At 42.9% G+C, this 25,754-nt stretch overlaps 1 protein-coding gene and 1 long non-coding RNA gene across 2 annotated transcripts in view; one reads left to right on the top strand and one right to left on the bottom strand.

The window, feature by feature from the left end:
* Window positions 1-25,754, top strand: part of LOC119165906 (uncharacterized) — a 139,557-nt gene that overhangs the window by 111,422 nt on the left and 2,381 nt on the right. The window lies entirely within an intron of this gene.
* The window catches only part of LOC142769347 (uncharacterized), a 77,680-nt gene continuing 59,583 nt past the window's right edge, over window positions 7,658-25,754 (bottom strand). The window contains exons 2-3 of the long non-coding RNA XR_012885789.1: window positions 10,679-10,755; window positions 7,658-8,433 (exon numbers count right to left, since the gene is read on the bottom strand). This is a non-coding gene — a long non-coding RNA (uncharacterized LOC142769347). The remainder of the gene's footprint in view (window positions 8,434-10,678; window positions 10,756-25,754) is intronic.

The following is a 25,754-nucleotide window of genomic DNA, read 5'->3' as shown; positions in this document are numbered from 1 at the left end:
ATAATTCTTTTGATTTTGGCTCCAAGATGAAACCCTACCCATCTTTCTCACGATCTGGAGTGGCTGGATGGACTCCGTCACGTGTCACATCCTGGCTCTACAGCAAGAAGGGAAATGGTCTAGGTGGCAGCGATTGCTGGCTAACGGTGTGAATAGCGAGGCCTCGGGGGTGTGGTTTGCTTCTGGAAGAATTCCATGATAACGCTCTGTTCTGTGGCCGCCTGAAGGGTGTTGCTGTGCATGAGCACTGCGCACGTCTCAAACAGAAGGAAAAATACACACATATAGAGAAAACAATCACTCTAGGCTGTGTTATGTAATAGGGGAATGTTTGGGTTGTGAGTTGCTCCACCACCAGCCATTTAGCCCATCCACTCCTGCGCACCTATTGTAGAAGCAAAAGGAGAAAAAAGGCGTAGGGTTTGTGCAATAACTTTTTGTATACTTGAAATTTTTGTTGCCGCTGATTCAAAAGACAAGAGAGTCCAATATTAAAGTTGCGTTGTGATGACCTGGAAAGATGTTACCGGGCTTTTTAACTTGGTTTGTGGTCGATATATTAAGTGATCTGGCTGGTCACTGTGCGAATGAGACAGCTGCCGGTGATAATTAAAGTGTTGGGTTCTATACAAGCGACCTTCCTGGGTATGGAAGGAATGTAGTGCAGAGTTTTTGCTTGTTGTCGCTCTGCAGTGGTTAAAGGAAGTTGCTGAATAATTCCTTTGTTATCATGCCCCTTGCTACTCGTGTCATTACATCGATGTTATCCTCCTGTTACATCTGTGATTTTCGGAATAAAAAGTTTTAAGAATAAGGAATGGGGTTTTAAATTTTGTTCGAAGAACTCGTTCTCAGTGCAATTCATAGAGATCAAAAAATATTTTTTTTCTTCGTTTGTGCAACAATACAAGATCGTCATGGTGCTGGTGGCAAAAGGTGACATTATAAGAAACGTCACCTGACTAAGCCTCCAGCACCATGCACAAACAATCATGTGCGTGTGGTAAATCATTAACAAAAGTACTAGTGTGCATAAACAATATAAATGACATGTAGACAGTGGTTGAAATGCGTAAAAACAGAAATGCAGCTGTAGCTTTGTACGAGATACATCAGATACACAAATAATACAGACGGAATCATAGGAAAACGGACACATTGACCATAATAGCATTGTAATGCACAATAGACTAAACGAAGCTCTAAATGAGTAAACATTCAAAAATTGTATTTATGAAAGTTCACTAGCATCACAGCCAAGGAAATATATTTTGGATTGCGTGCGGAATGCGGCCAGCCTGCGATGTGCAGTGATACAAAACAATAAATCTTTGTGGGTATTTAGGAAGTTTGGAATTTGCCAGGTTAATAATTGTTGTCCATAATTTGTTCTGGTCTTCAACGTAATGTATGCAGAATGTCTCAAGTGGTACTTGGGGCAATTGTTTGTATAAGTGAATAGAAACGTTGCAGAGTCGGTTGCATATTGAGAATTGCGATTGTATTGCTGTCCTCCGCAATATATTATTGCTTGAGGGAGATATAGAGACTAACCCAGGACCAGAAACGACAAGCATTCTCATCGAGCTGAAAAAGCTGTCTGCTGGACAGTCCAAGTTACTAGCAGAAGTACAGGACATCAAAACCCTACTCCTTGCGAACAGCACTGCCATTTCTGACCTAAGCACATGTTTGGCCAGCATTGAGAAGAACTGCCATTGTATTGAACCCATGCCGGAGCAGCTGGAATCGATGCAATCGGACCATAGTTGGTTCGGCTAGTCCAATTGTAAGATTGGAGAACCGCCTTGACAAAGCTGAAGACCATTCAAGGCATAACAACTTGTTGTTCGACGGCATTTCTGATAATGACCCAAAAGAATCATTCGTGCGCTCCGAAGAAATAATTATTCGCCACTGTGCTGAACACCTCAACTTCACATTAGACCCTCAAATAATCAAGCGAGCACATCGACTGGGTAGACGCACTCAAGGTGGAAACCGACCAATCATAGTAAAATTCAATCTTTACAAAACCAAGGAAGCGATACTATTCAACGGCCGTAAATTAAAAGGCACTCCTTTCGGCATTAGCGAAGACTTTTCCCGGAAAGTGCAAAATGTGCGAAAGCGACTGTCTGCTTTTGCAGAAAATAAATCTTCCTTACTCGCTCCGTTATAAATCTCTGCACGTACCTCGAACGAGTCATCTCAAAGTGTCGAGTAACTAACATAGCTATCACGTCGTACTAAAACGCCCTGCTACGCTACACGTTCTGCTCAAAGATCGTGTAGCACGTGCTACACGCGCTGCCGCAAAGATCGGTAGGGAAGCAGAGGTGGTGGCATCCTCATTGTCGTTAAGAAAGAACTTTCATTTCGTACCATTGATATACATTCCGACCTGGAAATTCTATGGATCCTATGTTGTTCCAAGCCACAACTTGCTCTCGTAGGTGTGTGCTACTGCCCCCCAAACAGTTCTTCAGATTTTTCTACGAAATTAAACAAAATCCTAAGCCAGCTAGTCAAAAAGTACCCGAACGTGCTCCTTATACTTTTCGAAGATTTTAATTACCCCAACATTGTTTGGTCAAGCCCTCCACTAAGTACTGGAGTCTGAACTCTAAAGAATTCATAAATGTCTGCTTAAACTTCAACCTCACTCAACTGGTAACCGAGCTAACACGTGTCATGCTGGATAGTGCTAACATCCTTGATCTAGTATTGTCTTCAAGCCCTCAAACGCTATCTTCCATCACCTACCGTAATGAAATAAGTGACCACAAAGTGATTCATGCCACTTTTGCTTTTACCCAGCCCGTGTGTCAGTCACATAAGAAAGTCATCCCTCTCTATAATTACTTAGCGATCAATAATGAGTTTGAACAATTTTATGAGGAATACGAAGCAAAATTTCAAGAGCGCGACATTCATGAAAACTGCTCTCTTTTCAAAGAAAAAATAGCATATTTCAGAGGTAAATACATTCCAAAATTATCAATCAACGCTAACCGGCATAAACCATAGTTCACAAAAAAACTTGAAAAACTTGAAAAAAAAGCGACTTTTTCGCCAGGCTAAGTAAAATACACAGCAGGATTCATAGGAAAAGTACTACGATGCAGAATGTACATATCCTACCGCTATCCGACAAAGCAAGTTCACCTTTTTTCACTACAACCTGGCTAAGATGATCAGCGAAAACGCTAAGAAATTTTGGCAAACCTTCAATTCACAGTCAACCCGCACTATATCTTTGTACAACGAACAGGGTAAAATGCTATCAAATAAAGAGAGCACTAACATGTTTAACACCGCGTTTTTTTGTGTTTTCACCGAAGAACCTGATGAACCATTACCTACATTTCTTGCACCTTTTGAGGCTACAGTGCCTTTTATTACATTCTCGATAGACTGCATTTCAAACATAATTGCCCACATTAAACTGTCATCATCCGCTGGTTTCGATGAAATCACATCGAAATCACACCAAATTCATTTCTGCGGCTCATCTAACGCTGTTGTTTGCCCAGTCTCTGTCATCTGGAAACCTACCAAAAGAGTGGAAAATGGCTAAGGTCATTCCAGTCTACAAATCAGACAGCAAGAGTTCACCCCTAAACTACTGCCCCATCTCCATCACATCAGTGCCTTGTAAGATCATGGAACATGTCATATACACTCATATAATTAGCTTGCTTGATTCAAAAATTTTTTTTCACTATTCTCGGCATGGGTTTCTCAAGGAACGATCCTGCGAAACACAATTAGCTGCCTTTCTCCATGACCTGCACCTTAATCTAGACGCTAACATTCAAACTGATGCAATTTTTCTTGATTTCGGGAAAGCATTCGACAAAGTTGCTCATCAATGCTTATTACTAAAGCTCTCCCGACTGAATATAAACCCCGCAGTTCTAACATGGATTGAGCAGTTACTCACGAACCGCCTGCAGTAAGTGCGCGTCAATAACAACAACTCCGAGCCTCTTTCAGTAGAACCCGGCTTCCCTCAGGGTTTGGTATTAGACCCCCTACTCTTTTTAATATGTATATATTAATGACCTACTATTGCAGGTTACTAGCGAAATCCTCATGTTTGCCGATGATTGCGTTATTTATCATTCAGTTGTTGACATTACTGACCATTCTGTTCTTCAACAGGGCTTGTACAAAATTAAAAAGTGGTGTCAGTACTTGTTAATGGTTTTAAATACTGGTAAATGCAAAATAATGTCATTTTCTCGCAGTTCTAGCCGTTAAAATTCAGATATGAAGTAGCAAACCAGCAACTAGAGACCGTATGCCAATAAAATACTTAGGTGTGACTATATCGAATAATCTCAACTGGTGTGTGCATGTGACCAACGTTATTACATCATCTAACAAAACATTTGGGTTTTTACGATGTCATTTGCAAAGTGTTCAACAGTATGTCAAATTGCTAGCTTCCAAAACACTAATACGGCCCAAACTAAAGTACGCATCAGCCATTTGGAATCCTCGGCAGATATTCCTCACAGTTGCCCTTGAGGCTTTTCAGAATCGTGCCATTCGTTTCATTCATTCCGCCTTTTCATACGATATCAGCGTAACATCTTTGAAATTGGAATATGGTTTACAAGCACTTTCTAATCGACGCCTCATTGCTAGTTTATTATTATTTCATTAATTCTACCACAGCATGCTAAATCAAGCACTGTATATTTTACCACCATCACGCATATCCCATTGCATTGGTCACCCCTGAAACGTAGCCCGTCCTCATGCTCGCACAGTCACATTTGCGTCTTCTTTTTTTTCCTCGAGCAGCCAAGGACTGAAATGACCTTGCACAAGACATCGCTAACTCAAGCCGTATACTGCTTTCATTGAAGCGATCACATCACAATATACCGTTTAATAAAGTGTTCAACCTATTGTATATATCGTAACCCATTCATTATGTAATACCCCCTAGTAGGGTCTTTAAGGAATAAAAGTGAAAGAGAATTAATGAGCTTGGAGAGTCGATGAGCAAACATTGCACGAATTCTGAGTATTTGACTCACATGATATAAGAGGTGACATGTTCATGATTTGATAAATTATGAACAATATCGAGAGCTTTCTTTTGCATAATGAGTAACTTGTTGTGATTGTTTTGAGATGTAACCCCCCAAACAAGTACCGTATATACTCGCAAAATGATCACACTTTTTTTTTTTTTTTTTTCAGAAAATTGACTCCAACTTCGGGATGATCGATGATTACGCTGGGTAACTTTTCCGGGGAAAAAAAATATTCCGAGCACCGAAAATGCAAAAAAGTTGCTAATAAAAATTCTTACGATAGTTATTATTATAATAACCAAGAATAAAAGTAAATTAAGGCTTACCTTTGTAATAAAATGCACGCATTATGCAGGAGCAACATGCATAGCATGCTGCCCTTTTATTTTTTACCTTTCTGAGCCCCTAACGTTCATTCAGACTCCGAAGCGTCACTGGCGTCAGTGTCGTCACCGCACGATTCCCTATCGGAACCAGCAGTGTCTTCACTGTCCCACAAAGGGTCATCTTCCGTTCCGTTGAGCGCGTTAGAAATGCCAGCGACAGTTCATTCTGTCGCATGAAGCGTGTCGTTCAGCCGGTACTGGCGCGGAAGTGCTTTGTGGCTATTCCCAGCCTCCGAGAAACTGTGCGCACCTGCGTCCGTATCATGTCTAACGACACTGCACAACCATCCTTGCGCATGTCACCAATTTGAGGACTGCCTTTTCAATGTAGGGGAACTTGTCCGATTTAAATCCGCAAAAAGCCCGTCGCGTGCTGTTAGTAGCCATGAGCTTGTCGCGCTGTTTTTTCTAATATTGGATGCGGATTTCGTTGACGCCGAAACGTCTGCCGGCAGTGCAGTTGCAGTGCTCTAGCGCGTAGTCAAGCGCCTTCAGCTTGAACGCGGCAGTAAAGCTCGCATACCGCCCCATGATGAAAGGGCGCTTCCACAGACTACAAAGCACACCAAAAAAAAAAAAAATGTGGTCTCAGGAAAAAAAAACATTGCTGCAGGATGAACACGGGTCGACCAACAGGCGGCCGCCCCTGTAACAGTGCGGGATGTAAAAACAAACGTGGTGGCTGACGGAGCAAAGCAACCGCATTTTTTTCTTCTTTTCATCAGTTATGGAGGTTGTGAGTTCGTCAGGCACGTCAAAACAGTTTCTTCCATCTAAATAAGGTATGCTTTCATTTAAATCAGTAAATTTACGGCTTTCAGATCACAGAAACAATGATAGGCACGTTCAGCTGCCAGAGACATAAAAACACATGGCAGGCATTTAGTGAAAACTGCACCATTTGCCCTTACTGCAATCCTAAATGGCACGTTTCCGCCAATGGTGGGCAAAAATTAAGAATATGTTTGGTGCGTGCAGTTGGCGACCTTTAGAGAGTTATTAATGCAACATTCGACAGATAATAAAGGCAATGATCATTGGCGAGACTTGGCACACGACATATTGATGCGGCAAGATCGGGTGCGATCATTACGTGGGGAAAAAAATCGAATTTAGACGACAAAATTTAGCAGTGCGATCATTAGGCGAGTGTGATCATTACGTGAGTAAATACAGTATGCAGTAATGAAGGCAAGAATGTATTAAAAAAAAGTAAAGCTGTTGTTTAAGGTATGTAGGCAGTAAATTGCAATGTTTATTTAACATACCTATTGTTTTGGAAATATTGTGTATCGTGAAATCCACATGCTCAGTCCATCATAAATTCTCTTGAAACTGAACTACTAATAGTTTATATTGCATAACACGCTCAATTTGTTCACACCGAAATGTAAAAGTATCATCCAAGGAGGAGGAGGACGAATAAATGAGGAAGGACAGGAAGGTTAGCCAGTTCAGTATCATCCAATATCACCGATTTATTAATGGCGTGAAATACCGTGAACTTCGTTTTACTGACATTTAACTGCAGACGATTAGTATACAACCAAGCTTATATATTGTATAACCAGTAGTTTACCAATTGTACAAGAGTAACTAAGTCAGCAGAAGAATAGAATATGCTCGTGTCATCTGCATAAAGAACTATATCTGGGGTGGATGAACTAGAAACTATGTCATTAATGTAGAAGAAACAATGTTGGACCTAGCATTGTTTCTTGAAGGACGTCATACTTAATAGATTGCAAATCTGATTTTGTCATGAATATCTACAAACTGTACTCGATTTGACAGATAGGATTGAATTAGGTCTGACACATACCATGTATTTCATACATTGATAATTTAGTAAAGAGGATGTCGTGTCTAATAGAATCAAGTACCTTCTTAAAGTCTAAAAAGATGTCAAACTATATAAGTAATTTTTCATGTCAGACAGTAATCTTTTCTTAATATAAAGTAATGCACTTTCAGTCGATTTACCTTTTTGGAATCCATATTGATGTTGTGATAGTAGCTTGTGCTTGTGTATATAGGTCGCTAATCTAGAATGGATAACTTTCTCTACTATCTTAAAGAAATACGGGATTACAGATATAAGCCAGTAGTAATTGAAATCATCAACTGAACTTCCTTTATGCAATACAGCAATTCTTGCGATTTTCATCTTATCTGGAAATACTCCAGTAGACAAAATAACATTTGCTATGTAAATAATACTACACTTAAGATATAGGAAACTGTGGTATTGTGTGGCAGATGTGCCGCACGGATAACACAGGGCACGGCGCTGAAGCGCCGGCCGACAGGTGGTACGCAGCAGCCCGTGGTAGCCAAGCAGGAACTCCCTTTATGTACACAAGCATCTCAATATATACATATGTACAGCGCCCCTAGGGGCCAGCCTACCATATCCAAAACCGGAACCGAAACCCCGATACCACATCTTCCCCCCTTGAATACGAAGCACACTCGGGGTCCTACCAGCTAACACATTGCCTTATGATAATGAGCACGTATACTGCATGCATACCAAAAATACAACAGTATATCAGGCAAAGACAAATACACAATAGAATAAAAATGTACGGTATACACAGACAAGTGAGGAAATTCACAATATAACACGTAAAAAATTCCACAGCAAACACAGAAATGCAAGGCACACGCCACACACCAGCCTATCATCCCCTTCCTCGAGAGAGGATGTCTGCATAGGCATTGTCTCGCTTAAGTCTACGGCGTCGACCCCTGTAGTGGTGCCATTTCCACGACAGGCACTGTCGCCGCCCACAGCAGTCTGGTGCTACGTAGGAATCGGCCCATGTGCTGTCCTTCCAGGGTATTTCTGGCACACAGTAGGGGCAGGAAACAAGCATGAAGCGACGCTCTGACGGGACGCGGCTCAGCGCCACCGACGCAGGCGTCGTGCACAAAACAGGAACTGGCACGACCTTGCTATGACGATCCATTCTGAACATCATTTTACAGTCCTGCGTAATGGGCACGAAGACAATCAGCATTGAAAGGATCAAGCCAGCACCCATTCTGACAAACTCTGTCTGATCATATTTTTTTTTTTGCAAGTGCCCATGGCCACTTGTTTGCAGGGGGGGCCATCTGTGGTGTACTTTTCTTCTTCTGGCATGACAAGCTTGGGACATGAATTGGCAGTGGGTAGTCACCAAAAAAAAAAGAGGTAGTGGGAACGATGGCGGAATAAACCCCGCTATGTTTTCGAAACCGCGTCTCAGTGTTACAAGTGGTTATGATCCTTGAAGGCATAGCAGAAGACTGCTCGAGGGACGGAACTGATAATTTCGGTATCGTACAATACACATACAAATGATCACTTAGGTCACAAGTAATAACACTGGCACCAGTAACACCGCCATCTGAGATAGTTAAACATGAACCAATCAAAGATTCACTAGTGGGTGTATTACGAGAGGGAACATCAATAATATTAGTAAACCAAATTGAGTTTTTGCCATTGAAAAACTGCAGAACGGTCGGACCGGTTTGAAGAGTGTCAATATTGAAGTCACCAAAAATTACAACCGGTATATCGGACGAGGCGAAGTGATGTAGTAATGAGTTAAGGAATTCAAAGAAATCAGTCAGAGACCCAGAAGTTGGGTGCTAAATAACACCTATAACAAAGGGCCTATATTTGACAAACAGGGCTTCATGGCTAGGAAACATAACCAAAATTTCAGGAATAACATCGTACACAATATATTTCTTTATGTTAAGTACAAGGCCACCCCCAGTCTTAAGATCTCTGTATAATGCTTCATAATTATATCTCGAAAGTAAGAGTATGTCACAGCTACTGGTGTACCATGTTTCACAAAACGTAAGGACATCGAAATCATGTCGAAAAGAGGAAAAAGACACGTCCAATTCATCTCTCTCAATTCTCAAACTACGCGCATTTAAATGATACAAAGGGAAGAAGTTCCTAAGATTCTTATCCTTGAACACAGTGCTTTGAAACGATTTAACATTGATATAGCATGAGCCAGCCATTGCTTAAAAAAAAAAAAAGCAACTGAATAAACATTGTGTGAATGCTCGTGACCCTCATCACTCTGATCTCGAATGCGCATTGCTCTATCACCTTGCCCTTTGTGCACGAAGATGTGCCCACTCTTTTGCCAAGGAAAGTGATAGTTCCTTTCCTCTCCTTTCGATCGAGTAAGCCAAAGAAGCCGTTTATTCATGTGAGTCAAGTTATCGAGAATTTTTAGATCAGTCTGTTTTTCTCTCAGAAAGCAGCGACTTTTAATTCTTTTTTTTTTTTTTCAAGAGCTGCGATGAAAATCGTGCGATGGCAACCTGTGCAGGGCTTCCAAATCTGATTCCATTAGTTGAGGAAGTTGAAGCTCATGTTCCAAATTCTTTATGCTTCTCTGTGTCATGCTTCTCAGAGAGAAGTTCCATTGACTTTTCCATTCCACTCATCACTCATTGCTTCAGTGAGGGCGTCAACCTTAGCGACAAGTGGGAGAAGCAATAAAATCTCCTGATTCAGCTCAGTTAGCTTTCCATCAATATTAGAAACCTGGGAATAATTTCTCACTGGCGCCCCTCTGGCCTTGGCCGTCATGCACGTTATGCAGATCGAAGTGTTGCAAAACATTTCATTTTTACTGCACAAAGATGCAGCAGTTACATTTGCTGTTTATTGATGTAGCACCGGTTCTCTCGCTTGTTATTTGTGAGTTGCATTTAAAGTAGTGATGACTGAAAGAATGTGTTAGCTGTGGCTCAAGAGTAGGAAATATCTGTGTCCTATTAGGGAGCATGGCACAGTGCCATCGGGGAAGGAGAATTGATGGTGTTCTTGGGGGGGGGCGGGGGGGGGGGGAAGGATACTGCTATTACAAAATGGCTGGCCTGATCAATGATTTACTAAAAACAGTCAGTGCACAGCAGTCCTGGAAATGGAACCCAACGCCTCCCATATTTGGAGTGGATGCTCCATGCAAACTATCTCTGCTGCAGTTGTGAAGGATGTGTTGTCACTGAAACCAGCTGAGGAAAAGTGGGGAAAAAAGGAAAGAGAGATGACAAAGGATGGTGGAGCTGGCATGACTGGCAAGTCTCGGTGACTTACCATAAGATCCCAAGTAGGCACCTCCTGTCAGCAAGTCAAAATTACTGTCATAAGGGGAGCAGGGGCCTTTTGAAATGGCACCAATATAAACAGGAAAAAAAAAAAGAAAAACTCACTGCATGTGGAGTTGCTCAGAAGTCTTGCTCTCATTTCTTGCATGGCACATTATGATAGCTCACAAGCACTGGAAACGCTAAAGCAGCGTGACAAAACCATTACATACATGGCCTGAAAGAACCTCCAGTATTGAGCACACACAGTAGGTCTGAAAGATAAACATCTCGGAGGCCTTACGTTTACTAAATACGTCATCCTAGGTACCATCTTCATGAACACATCTTGAAGGCCATGCCAAAAGGCCAAAATGAAGAAAAATCTATGAGGCTTTACTTTTACCGGGGTGTCTACCAACCTAGAGAACCTGGAAGTCAGAAAATTTGAACCCTTCTGGTAGTCATGAAAAAGTCGAGGAATTTCTGGAAAGTCTGGCCCAGTCATGTAAACTGACTGTAGCCTGTGCGACCATCACAAAAATGAGCATTACCATAGATTAAAGTTTAGGAAGCTACTTTTTCGGCTGCAACTACAATGAACAGCTAAAAGTGGTGGAAAAAAAACAGTGCGCAACTGTTGCTTTTTAGTAAAGACACAAAAAGATGCACCTACCAAAAGAATACAAAGTTTACTGAGATTATGGCACCCACTCCTGGAACCTTATCCACAAAAATAGCCACAAGAAAGACAGCGTCCTAATACAGTTTTTTTTTTACTTTGGGACCCTCGCCTGTATATTTATTGATCTTGTAACTTTTTTTGAAAACAATAAACTGAAAATAAAAAAATGAGATGAAGTACACCTAAGTCACGTAAGCATTAGAAGTATATTGTTGAAAGCGTCCCATCACTCCTGTTCAGCATATGAACAGTTGTCTGCATGTGCTGGTATTTCAGGTGCAGGCATTATGCAAGCTTTCCTTTGGCCAGAACATGCGCACTTGACCAGTCAGTTTTGGAGGCCTGTGGAACCACATGTTCAGCGAGGGCATACGAGGTCACGTAGTTTCCTGACGTCATTTTCATGTTATGTTCAACAGCGAGGAGCATAAACTTTTTTGTAGATGTTCGATTCTGGGTGATAATGAATTGGGAATTTTTAGCTCTTTTCTTGAAATCAGTGGTCTCATCGATGTATTATTGGTTGCCACAATTGTGGCAGCCTAAAGTAAAAAAGACAATGGAAATTTTTGCTTGGCAACTAGTCCTTCACATTGTCTAAAGCATCCCCTAGCTTCCATATTCGTACATACACTATTTTGGTGTCTGTTGCTTCTACATATCACGCAACATATCTTACTTTCCAACCACAACATTCACGTTGTTAAATTTGTGCATGTTTGTCTTGACCATGATTTGGTTCCGCTTAAAGGCCTTCTGCTTCGGTTAGGACTGCCATTAGCAGAGGCTTGCTAGGCTATGTCATGCCTTTTATTATTATTATTACTATGATCATTATTATTGACAATGCAATGGCAAGCGTACTCAGCCACACACCTATTGCTGGTAGGTTGCAGTTCAAGAGTAGAGTTGAGAACTTCATCTAAATTTCTCATTTCAGTTTCTTGAAATGGTATTATTAAATCTGATTACATTTTAGCCCTATATCCATATAAGAGTACACAAATGAAGGTAACCCACGGGCATCCATGAAAAATCTATAGAATCGAGGGAGCTGTCGCGCCCAGACAGAGTCCTTCTTGCCAGCGCATGTTCAAACGTCATTGCTTTAATACCCCTAGCCTTCATTGTAGGCATCTGAGGACTTTGTCGAACTCTCAGCATCGGAGCCCAGAGAAATCAGTCGTTAACATGCATGTGTTCGTCGTGGAAAAGAAAAGAATGAAATAATTATGCAGTAAGGCTTCGTTCTTGCAACGCTGTTAGTCATTGTTCAATGTAAGGTGCACTAGTAGTGTTTTTTTTTTTTTCCTGAAAAATATATACTAGAGGTGTGTAATTTAGGTGGGGGGTGTAAATCAATAGTAAATATAGCAATCCATGTCGCATCAGATCTAATCCAATTTAAAACTTAAATATAAATAGTTAAGTGAATAAATACATGTCGATCTAATCTAATGCACATCCTAAGCGGCTTGGGCTGTAACCATTATAGTGAACTAGAATATATTCCAGTGGCGGAACCGACCATGCTCCGGCGTCCTTCTTTTACACAGATGTCTCAAGATGGTGCCTCTAAGTTTTCAAACAGCTATGGCTGCATTGCAGGACTGTTGTGGGCTTCTTTAAACTGTTAGCTGTAGTTAATTTTAACTTGTGTGTTTGCTTTCTGGTTCTTCCAAACGTTAAACAGCCAGCTTACTTGCTCTCTCACTTGGAGGTTTCATTTTGGCCAGATGTACATATTTTTTCATACTTACCCCGCGTGCTCAGAATATTTTGAGCACTTGTGGTACATTTATTTACTTATTTTATAAGAGCGCCTGATTTTTTTATCACTCGAGGGTCTGTTTCCAGTGCATAGAGTTTTCCAAGCAGATGTGGCAGTCATGGAATTGGCTTCAAACTATCATGGAAAACCTGAAAAATTCAGGGAACCTTGAAAAAGGAAATTGGTAGACACCCTATTTACTAACTACATCATCCTAGGTACTATCTTCAAGTACGCGTCTTGAAGGCCAGCCATGTTTATCAAGGCCATGCTTGAAGGCCATGCTGGTCATTAAATGTGAAATGCACGCGGAACCCCGAACATCGTCATGGGTGTCTTGTGCGAAGTTTAGGGTGCGATCAATACAGTGGGGTGGGATGGGGTTGAAAGGGGGATTAAATTTCGACGTCAAATTCTAGGTGCAGGCATCTAGAGTTGAGCTGCAAAGCTTGGATCTGATTCAAGCAGGTTGGTGTTGCATGGAAGCGTAATTGGTGTGTGTAGTCGGAGAGAAGGGAGGACCCTTTCTCGGAACAGCGTGGAAACATGTGGTCAGCTGGGAAATGGGAGATCAAGCAGATATAACTGCAATAGCAATTATTAGATACTTTCAGCTGATTTTTGTGGTCGCCGTCATGCATCGGATATGTATATGTATCTGTACATACAAAAAGGCGCATAGAAAAATAAGTAAATAAAGGTGCCCTCCAAAGATTCAAACCAGTGAACCCCTCGCTCCTCAGCGCACGGCATTATAAAACTAGGCAATGCTGCCCATTTTTTATTTTTGAACATGGTATTTAACCGAACGCATATTATGCTGTCTATCTCATTAACAGCAAGCTGTATACACACACACACACACCATTAACCACTGGTTTATTGTCAGTGGACTTGAAAGAAGCAATCTGGAACAGAGCTTGGATGTCTCACTTGTAGTTATGCAGCTCGAAACATGGAACGGCTAGTTCATCGTTTTTCAAAATTAAAATTATCTTTTATATTGATCGCCAATTATATGTCCAATTCCCTGTGGTGGGTGAAAGCCATATGGGTCATTCCATGCTAAATCATTTGTTTTTCTGACCATCAGGAAAGGCTGAAAAAATTTTCACATGTTTCACGAAGTGCAAAACTCGTCCTGCTTGTTTATTTCTGTCGCCAAAAAATTTTCCTCCGTGTTTATTAGAGTCTGTAGTTTTGCGTTCATTGAGCTAGAGAGCGTCAAATAGTTTTTTTGAAAAGACGTTTTTCGAATGCACTCGATAAAATAGTATTTACGGCAAAATAACAAAGTAATCTAACTGTAAAAATAATGACTGACTTATGTATATCAATTTTTTGAGGGCTTTTCTCATGAGCAATAGTGAATAAAGCTGCCAAATCTGGGATTTCTTCCCGGGAACATGGCAAGATCAAAGGACACAGATAAAATATGTGCCGGTGGCTTGTTTGACATTCTACAAATTGAAAATGATTTAAGCGCTGATAGTCTGAAAAAAAAAAAATTGCAAATTTTCACTTCTTAGGGGAAAAGCTCTGTATTCAGCGTCGAAAAACTCGTCTTGATAGTCAGACTGAAAATGGGCACAATATGTTATAGGAAAGCCCCATGTATCAGCTAAAGATAACTGAAGTTACTAAAGTGTATTATTTTTTAAATTTTTAGAAATATTTTTAAAGTTATGCATCTCCACCAGGTTTTCGTCTATAAAGCTCAAGGGGCATGACGCACTCGCAAGAACAACCTTCAGCAGAAGTCCACTGACATGCGATGCAGACAGCAAACTTGATGTCCTCTACAGAGCAATCGAAATGGAAATAGGGTTATCATCCGCATTCGATTGTCAAAAAAAGTGCACTACAAGGAATGGAGTCAGTGTGTTGACTTTCAGGTGAGCCATGCAGCTTTAGAGATTTAACCTTAGAAAGTCCGGGTAAAGAAATGGTCATAGAAAAAAATCTGATATCTTGTTTATTTGCTCTTGAGCTACAACAAAACATATTTACAAGTTACAGTGGTAGGGATGTTACATATAAAAAGTACAATTTTTCTCATATATGATACAGTGAGCTTTCCTAGAAAAATATTAGCGGCGCGCCAGTGTCATGCTTTAGCATCTGTAATAAATCAAAAACACAATTTCTTTCCTTGCTGAGGCAAAGTGTGATGCCACGTTTTGCACAAATGATGGAACCGAGCTTAATCTCACTTGCCAAACAGTTCCTATGGTGCTGCCACTGGTTCGTCACCAGTGCGTAATGTCCAACACCATATTTCTTGATGTCAACATTGGGCTCCCTTAGTAAAATTCTTCTCTTTCTAAATAGTAGGTGATGGTAAGCTCAATGGACGTCCCTTTTTGTTTTTCCTTACATCAGGCACTTTGACAGCCCAGTGATGAACACATATAGCTTGATTGTCTTGGTGATGATGAAGATGGATGCCTAAATGCATGAATCTCACCCACATGGGGGGATTGGCCAAGAAACGAGTAATTAGAGGGGCTCACATAATTGTAAATTTATTAAATTAGAGTGCACATTCACGTAACACCGCTGAATTAGATATGGTACAGGCGAACATACTTCGCTATCGTAGAGTCCCAAGCTACGGGACATCCCCCAAGTTTATACCTAGAGATCAGATAATGTATGAGGCTGAACAGTTCACGAGAGGTTTCAGAAAAAATACGTCATAGTTACATTTTATAGTGTAAAACGTTCAAGCTGGAATTCTATCACTTGCGGTGCTCAAATCGGTCATCTTCGATAGTCAGCTAGCGGCACTCTGGTGGCAAGAACTAGAAGCACGGAGGTTCTCTTCAGCGTTCCCTAAGGGCTACTAAAAAACTTTCGCTTTTTCACTTTCAGTTTTTAGCAGCAGGCGTAGCTTCAAATTTGGTGTAGCAAATATGATACGCTGGGCATTGTGGAGTAAAGAAAGAAATTCTACTTTCCTGGGGAGTTCTGCAAATGCCCAAGATCTGTTTTATGCATTTTATAAAAATATATAATCATATTCAGTACATAAGTCTTAGAGCACGCTCGTAGCATTGGTGCAGTACACTGATAAACACTACCGTAATACAAATGCTTAATTTTTTTCCGGCTTTCAGGAGAGTATCCAGCTCCCCGAGACGCAAAGCTTGTCATATGACTACATGAGTGAAAAACAACAAAGAACTGGTAGCCAAGCCAAGTCTTGTTTATCATATGCGTAACATATTATTGTATGCTGTATATCACCAGGAGCATAGAGAAGCTGCTTAATTTCCCCCCCCGCCCACAGTCCAGATATTTTTCAGTTGTGCATGTGCATACATTTGCTAACACATAGAAACACACGTACGAATGTACATGAAGTATATCGAAACCACCTTCTTTTCACACACTACCCTTGCCCTCCCCCCCCCCCCCCCAAAGAAATTTCCTGTGGCCACGTTCATTGTAGCACACCTTTGTTAGCAATGGAGTGCAGATGATAACCCCCTTCTCATTTCACTTGCTCTGTAGAGAGCGCCAAGTTTAATGTCTGTGTCCCAGGTCAGTAGCCTTGGCCTAAAGATTGTTCTTGCGGGTATGTCATGCCGCTTGAGTTATGTAGACGAATACCTGGTGGAGAAGCAAAGTTGCAAGAGGATATTCATCATCATCATCATCAGCCTGACTACGTCTTCTGCAGGCCTCTCCCATGTTCCGCCAATTAACCCGGTCCTGTGCTTGCTGCTGCCAATTTATACCCGCAAACTTCTTAATCTCATCTGCCCACCTAACCTTCTGTCTCCCCCTAACCCACTTGCCTTCTCTGGGAATCCAGTTAGTTACCCTTAACTACCAGCGGTTATCCTGTCTACGCGCTACATGCCCGGCCCATGTCCATTTCTTCTTCTTGATTTCGGCTATGATATCCTTAACCCCCGTTTGTTCCCTAATCCACTCTGCTCTCTTCTTGTCTCTTAAGGTTACACCTACCATTTTTCTTTCCATTGCTCGCTGCGTCGTCCTCAATTTAAGCTGAACCCTCTTTGTAAGAGGATATTCCTCTAATTTAAAAAATAATATCATCTAGTAACTTCACATATCTTTAGCTGATACATAGGGCTTTCAAATAAGATATTGTGCATATTTTTAGTCCCACCACTGAGGCAAGTTTTTTGACCCTTAATACAGAGCTTTTCCACAAAAAAAGTGAAATTCCCGATTTTTTTCTCAGACTATCTGCTACAACTTCAATGCCTAAATTATTTTTAATTCGAAGCATGTCAAAACAGGCCACCACTACATATTTTTTGTGTCCTTTGAGCTTGCCATGCACCTGGAAGAGAATCCCGAATTCGGGAACGTTATTCAATATTGCGTGTGGGAAAAGCCCTCGAAGAATTGATATTCGTAAGTAATTATTTTTACCGTTAAATGACTTCGTTGCCTTGCTGCATATACGATTTTATCGAGTGCATCCTAAAAACGTCTTTTCAAAAATATCGTTGTTTGACATCCTCTAGCTTAGTCTACGAAAAAGTACAGACTCTCATAAATAGGGATGAAAATTTTTGTCAACGGAAATGAACTAGCAGGGTGAGTTTCGCACTTCGAGAAACGTGGAAATTTTTTCGGCTATATTCGTGATAGTCGGAAAAATACTAGATTATTTGGCATGGAATGACCCGAATATAAAAGAACAAGCAAGCAAGTAAGCTTCTGCCACCATCCAGCTGCTTCCGGCGTCAACAACCACATGGCAATGTCTGTGACAATCTGAGGTGAATGTTTTGGTGAAGTGCATTACAAGTGCACCTTTTGCTACCATCATCGTTAACGTCGACTGACACCAAGGATAGAAATGCTGGTGAAAATGTTGTACGTGGTTCGGCTTTTGTCATGCCGCCGCCTGTCGTACGAAGACCTATAGAATAGCTCCAATGGAATGCTAGTCACACTGAAGCAAGGCAGGCTTGCATATATGGCCAGACACGGGAAGAGCATACTGCTGCGCTTGCAAGAAAAACTGCAGCTCAGTACATGTTGAAGCATGTTCACTACTTCGTAAAACAGTCCGATGTGTTGCTATCAGATTCTTTGTTTCGGCCTTGTGCGAAAACTGTGACTTTTTCTATAGCCTCGCATATATGTTCTAATACCATGTCGCCGTTTAAGTCTCCTATCTAAAATAACCGCAAATTGTCAAGTTTGCATGCTTCCGTGATGGTACTGAAGTGGAAGGAAAGGCTGTGCTTTAGATTAACGTAGACAGGACAAGCACTGGTCCTGCTGGCAGCATTTGTTCTCCTGCTCTCTGCTGTACTTTCTTGTGTTGCCATCTTTCCTTTTCCTTTTTTTGCTGTTATGTGGTCTAGCTTATTAGTGGAGAAGTGTGAAGAAGATGAATTCTTGTGTTTCATTTGAATTAAAAAGCAATTGGTGTGCTAAGTTAGCAGCTGCTCAGCTCTTGGAGCAGCCGTTGTTCATTTGCTATGGCAGCCATAGTCTGTGCCGTCACTTCTGTGCCACAAATTGCATCAAACTGCGCCAAAGTCTCGGGTTTGGAGCTGTCTATCACTGGCAATAGCCACGGCGGTACGTCAACACATGTGCAGCTTGTTCTTGTGGCCCCCAATATCAGACCCACGTACAAAGAATTATTCTGCTGAATAAACAGCGGTCATGCGTGCGTCCCAAGTATTCCACGATGCTGTGGTCGGTGCCAATGCAGCTTCTGATGTTTAATTCGGCTTTATGGCAAAACGCGCTCTCCTCAGAAACTCGTGACGAGTAGGCCAATGTGTAGCGTGAAGCGTGGCAGCGATTCATTGACGGACACCATTCATTTCAAAAACACTGTAAATAGCTCGTTAAAAATTACACTGCATGTAATTAAAGCAATTTTCACTTATGACTGCCTGCTTACTACCAGAATGTCTGTCATGTGTATTTTCAAACATAATGGAATGAAATCGGAGAATATCATAGGAATAGATAATAAGGAACAATGTCAAGTTCTCCGTGCTTTGCGTCCACAGCAAAGCACGAAGATGTAGGTGCCTAGATTGATAGATACTGATGGACAGATAGACAGAAAGACAGATGCTCAAAGTACCTACAGTATGCAAAGAAGTGCTTAGCAAGTAAAATTTTTGATACTTACCCCCCCCCCCCCCCTCTTTGTTGCGGTAACCATCTGGATTGGGACTATTTGAAGTTGGCGGGTAGGCCTGAAAGCTGGGCCAGTTGGTGATAGTACATGAACATATTTTAACACAGTGCACAACTACGCGGTGTCAAGAGAAGAACAGAGAAACCACAGCACTGACTCGCAACTGAATAACTGAATATTTATTATTTTTGCCACACTAAGGCAAAAATAATGTTCATAATATCAGCTGATATTTTTGTGCCTTATTGTGGTCACATGGGTGTGACGGTTGTAGTGTTCCTTTTTCGTTCATGTTTTTTTTAATAAAAATTTAGTTGCGAGTCAGCACTGCCGTTTGTCTGTTTTTCTCTTGTGTCTGCGTAGTCGTGCGCTGTGTTAAAATATGTTCAAAAAATGGGCAGGTATGTAAATGCGTATGTGCCGCAGAAGCACGTGTCAAATATTAGAAAGATTTAGTCTGTGTAACTCATAGCCATGATGACGAGTGTGGACACTCTAAATTTGCATGCTCATCAAAACCCGATGAGGGAACAACCACCTCTATAGCTCCATAAGAGGATAGGGCAAGTAGTGTGAAGGTTGCAGGTTCAGTATCGGCAGGGGCAAGTTGTCTTTTCGTCCACTTTACTTTGTTGTTGCAGATTCACTATCTGTGGAGGCAAGTTGTCTTTTCGGCCACTTGTCTTTGTTCACAGCTATTTTGTAGTAGCTACAATACACCTCTGCAGTACAACTAACATCCCCTATACTTTCCTTGGCTTTTCGTTTTTATCATTAAAATTGCATGAAACAGAGAAGCATGACCTCAACATTTCCTGCCTTCACGAATTTATGCAGCAGTGAAGTCGGTATCTAGTTGCTTTAAAATATATTATAAAGTACACTGCACTCACTAATTAGCACTGCTGTAGCAACTGCTAAGCTGCTATTGTGCTCAAGGACCACTATTGCAAAGGTGCTCTGTGGTAATGCCGTCCCTGAAACACGTCAGAAGCTACACATATAGTACATCACTATGAAACATTCTCAAGAATCCCTGCCTCACCTGCCAACCACTCTACTCCACCTGACAAAGCAGTGCTGGCCTGTGTGGGCGATATGCTCTCTTGAGGAGATTACTTGACGGGAAAACCATGAGGCATTACATCACATATTATTGCGATAGCAATTATATGGACACTCTCGGCTGGATTTCTCCGCCGGCGTTAGCATCACTCATCGTATATGTATACGTGTCTATATTGCAGGACAGCATCGATATCGTGGTCTTGACGCCAATTATTCAGCGAAGTCTCCAGACCAAATCTTCAGTTGAAAAAGATGCGCACTGTGATGATGATTATGTACAGGTGAAGAACAAACACAGTGAATTTTGTGCTCACACTAATTTCCCCTTCGCACGGAAGCAGCCAACTTTGCCATTGCTTAGGCTGGTGTGCATCTTAGGAAGTGTGTCAACCAAAAAACGTGGACAACCTCCGTGTCGCAGCAACGGTGGTCGGAAGGCACGACAGCGGGAGTTACGTGATAGTTCACTGGAGAAGTTCGCTAGACACTTAGGGGACGATAAAACGCGACTGAAACTTCTCGGACAGGCCGGGGACTTGCACTGGCGTCCACAACTGCGCTTCGTCTCCAAGATTAAACTCAACAATGCAGTGAGATCTATCGCAGCGAGTCCTCCCGTCCTGCTGACTTGCCTCCGTATTTAGGTGAGCCTGGTGGCGACGACTGGCAAGGCGAGAGAGTAGGTTGCTACTCTATGGCGTCGACGAATTGACAGCTGCATCAAACAGAGAGACGTCGAGATGAGATGTCGCTTGACGGCCGTAGAGGAAGAAGAAGGATGAATAGCTCGTGGTGTGCTGCATAGCAGTATTGTACGCAAAGGTCACAAATGGCAGGATGGTATCCCAGTTGGTATGGTCGGCGTTGATGTACATGGATATCATATCTGATAGAGTTCGAACGAAAGTGCTCAGTGAGGCCATTATTTTGTGGATGTTAACTGGAGGTCATTTTAGGAATGGTGCTACATGTGTGTAGAACGTCGTCCAGTACTTTTGGCAGAAACACCCTGCTACAGTCACTCAAAAGGACGCGCAGCACGTCGTGTCGTAGAAAGATGGCTTCCAAGAAGAAAGTGGTAATGTCCTGCGCTAATCCTGAAGGTAGTGCAGCTGTTTCGGCATACCTCGTCAGGTGATCAAACGCAGTGATAACGCATCACTTTTCGCTTGCTGATATTGGCAGTGGCCCGCAGAGGTCTATACTAATAACTTGAAATGAAGCCTCAGGACATTAAATAGATTGTAGCAGTCCAGCTGGAGATGATGTGTTTCGTTTGCGACGCTGGCAAAGCGAACATGAAGCAACCTATCGGGCCACGCAAGTGGGTAGCCCAGGCCAAGCAAGGCGACTGCGGATGCAGTCATATGTTTTGTGAAAGTCGAGATGACCAGCCTAAGGGTCGTCGTGAATTGCCTCCAATATCTGTATCTTGAGTGAACTAGGAGCGATGGGAACCCAGCACTGTTCTTCAGGACGAAAGACATAACGGTAGAGAATAGAGTTTTCAGTCTTGAAGTTCCGTACCTGGCGACGGGCGCGAGCGTTAGGAGAACGAGAATAGCCGTGAAAGCGTTGCATAATAGAGTGAAGTTCGTGTCGCTGCGTTGGCGAGACGCAAGCGTTTCGTTGAGAAAGGAAGGATGCGCATTGAGAGCGGTGAGCGAAATAAGTGCCAAAGATGCGTTGACGGGTTCGCGCACGGATGGTGACATGCCGGGTATATTGGACGATGGAGGCAACGGACAATGGCTAAGGGCATCGGCATAATTGTGTTTCTTGCCGGATATGCACGTGACGTCAAAGTCGTACTCTTGAAGGCGTAGTATCCAGCAGCCGAGACGTCCAGACGAGTTTTTTAACGTTGACAACCAGCATAAAACGTAGTGGTCAGTACGACGGTAAAGTGGCGGCTGTGGAGATATGGTCTAAACTTCTGAACAGCCCAGACGACAGCGAGGCACTTCTGCTGAGTGATGGTGTAGTTTTCCTCAGCTGGTGTTAGCGTCTGACTTGCGTATGCGATAACACGTTCACCAGAACAGCTGTGTAGTTGGGAAAGCACATTGCCGATTCCTTGACCACTGGCATCAGTACGGAGAAGAATGGGTGTTGCCTCATGGAATGACAGCTATGATGGAAGGGCACACTTTAAGGTGTTAAAAGCCATTTGGCACTCGTCGGACCAGACACATGATGTTCCCGAAGAAAGTAGCTGGTTGCCGAAGTAACCGAAGAAAGAAGCTCCAGGAGGTCTCGAAGTCAGAGAGGACTTAAGGATCGACAGCCGCCTCCACCGGTCTTCAAGACAGCAACGATATCGTGGTCTCGACGCCGTTTATTCAGCGGAGCCGCCAGAACAAATTTCCGGACGAAAATCATGCTCACAGAGATAATGGTTATATACGAGTTAAGAGAATGGAGAACAAACGCAGTGAATACTGTGCTCACAATATATATGAAAGTGCAAGAAAGAAAAATAATTAAGAAAAAGACTCTAGCAGGGAATCAAACGTGGACCTCCGAAGTGTGAGTGAAAGGCGTTATACACTGAGCCACTAAGGAGCACCTCCTTCGACGTTCAAACTGCACGCTATTTATATCTACTACTTACCACTAGTGATGAGCATCTCAGTGGAAAGAGCGTGTTTTCAGTATTACCAGCAAGATGGTGCAATGAGCGCGCGTCGCCACATCGTCACAATGCAGCAGGGCGCGCTCTCACCTCCCAAGCGGCTACCAGCTACTTTCTTCGAGAATGTCATATGTCTGGTCCGACGTGTGCCAAATGGCTTTTAACACCTTAAAGTGTGCCCTTACGTCATAGCTGCCATTCGATGAGGCAACACCCATTCTGCTCCGTACTGATGCCAGTGGTCATGGAATCGGCAATGTGCTTTCGCAACGACACGGGTGTTCTTGTCAACGTGTTATCGCATACGCAAGTCAGACGCTAACACCAGCTGAGGAAAACTACACCATCACTGAGCAAAGTGCCTCCCCGTCGTCTGGGCTGTTCAGATGTTTAGGCCATATCTCTTTGGCCGTCACTTTACCGTCGTGACTGACCACCACGTTTTATGCTGGTTGTCAACGTTAAAAAATTTGTCTGGACGTCTCGGCTGCTGGATGCTTCACCTTCAAGAGTACGACTTTGACGTCACGTACATATCCGGCAAGAAACACAATGATGCCGATGCCCTTAGCCATTGTCCGTTGCCTCCATCGTCAAATATACCCGGCATGTCACCATCCGTGCGCGACCCCGTCAACGCATCTTTGGCACCTATTTCGCTCACCGCTCTCAATGCGCATCCTTCCTTTCTCAACGAAACGCTTGCGTCTCACCAACCCAGCGACACGTACTGTCACTCCATTATGCAACGCTTTCACGGCTCATCTCGTCCTCCTAACGCTCGCGCCCGTCGCCAGGTGCGGAACTTTAAGACTGAAAACTATCCTCTACCGTTATGTCTTTCGTCCTGAAAAACAGCGCTGTGTTCCTGCACTCCTAGCTCACTCAAGATACAGATATTGGAGGCATTTCAGGACGACCCTTAGGCTGGTCATCTCGACTTTCACAAAACATATGACTGCATCCGCAGTCGCCTTGCTTGGCCTGGGCTTCCCACTTGCGTGGACCGATAGGTTGCTTCATGTTCGCTTTGCCAGCGTCGCAAACGAAACACATCATCTCCAGCTGGACTGCTACAATCTATTTAATGTCCTGAGGCTTCATTTCAAGTTATTAGTATAGACCTCTGCGGGCCACTGCCAATATCAGCAAGCGAAAAGTGATGCGTTATCACTGCGTTTGATCACTTGACGAGGTATGCCGAAACAGCTGCACTACCTTCAGGATTAGCGCAGGACATTGCCACTTTCTTCTTGGAAGCCATCTTTCTACGACACGACGTGCTGCGCATCCTTTTGAGTGACTGTAGCAGGGTGCTTCTGCCAAAAGTACTGGACGACGTTCTACACACATGTAGCACCATTCATAAAATGGCCTCCAGTTAACATCCACAAAATAATGGCCTCACTGAGCACTTTCATCGAACTCTATCCTATATGATATCCATGTACATCAACGCCGACCATACCAACTGGGATACCATCCTGCCATTTGTGACCTTTGCGTACAATACTGCTATGCAGCCCACCACGAGCTATTCATCCTTCTTCTTCCTCTACGGCCATCAAGCGATATCTCCTCTCGGCGTCCCTTTGTGTGATGCCGCCGTCAATTCGTCGATGCCATAGAGTAGCAACCTACTTTCTCGCCTTGCCACTTGTCGCCACCGCGCTCGCCTAAATACGAAGGCAAGTCAGCAGGACTGGAGGACTCGCTGCGATAGATCTCACTGCATTGTTGAATTTAATCTTGGAGACGAAGCGCAGTTGTGGACGCCAGTGCAAGTCCCCGGCCTGTCCGAGAAGTTTCAGTCGCGTTTTATCGTCCCCTAAGTGTCTAGCGAACTTCTCCAGTGAACTATCACGTAACTCCCGCTGTCGTGCCTTCCGACCACCGTTGCTGCGACACGGAGGTTGTCCACGTTTTTTGGTTGACACACTTCCTAAGATGCACACCAGCCTAAGCAATGGCAAAGTTGGCTGCTTCCGTGCGAAGGGGAAATTAGTGTGAGCACAAAATTCACTGTGTTTGTTCTTCACCTGTACATAATCATCATCACAGTGCGCATCTTTTTCAACTGAAGATTTGGTCTGGAGACTTCGCTGAATAATTGGCGTCAAGACCACGATATCGATGCTGTCCTGCAATATAGACACGTATACATATACGATGAGTGATGCTAGCGCCGGTGGCCAAATCCAGTCGAGAGTGTCCATATAATTGCTATCGCAATAATATGTGATGTAATGCCTCATGGTTTTCCCGTCAAGTGATCTCCTCAAGAGAGCATATCACCCACACAGGCCAGCACTGCTTTGTCAGGTGGAGTAGAGTGGCTGGCAGGTGAGGCAGGGATTCTTGAGAATGTTTCATAGCGATGTACTATATGTGTAGCTTCTGACGTGCTTCAGGGACGGCGTTACCACAGAGCACCTTTGCAATAGTGGCCCTTGAGCACAACAGAAGCTTAGCAGTTGCTATAGCAGTGTTTCAAAATCTCATTGCCATTGGTGCACTGCGCTGCTAAAGTAACTGTGCAGGAGCCACTCCTTAACCATGACATTGGGAATTGTCTGCTAAGCCAAGTCCTGAGTGGTTCCTGCACACTTGTTTCCACATGCAACTGGAAGGGAATCACAGCAGTGCTGCCCACTGTTGGTGTGATATGCTGCACATGGTAATCGTAGCTAACCTGTCTCCACACACCATAATACGGTGGGGTTTCTGAATTTGCAAGTAGCAACAAGTTGCAGAAGCACTGTTTTTTGAGTTATTTCCTTGCACCCACAATTATTTATCTGTGGGTCTTTGTAGACTTAGATCCCCCTGTCCTCATTGCAGCTTTACTTGAATGACTGGTTGGTGCTTTCACGAGGCAGATGCAATCAC

The sequence above is a fragment of the Rhipicephalus microplus genome, chromosome 8, assembly GCF_043290135.1.
Source record: "Rhipicephalus microplus isolate Deutch F79 chromosome 8, USDA_Rmic, whole genome shotgun sequence".
Taxonomy (NCBI): domain Eukaryota; kingdom Metazoa; phylum Arthropoda; class Arachnida; order Ixodida; family Ixodidae; genus Rhipicephalus; species Rhipicephalus microplus.
This window is presented reverse-complemented; position numbering and strand designations above follow the sequence as displayed.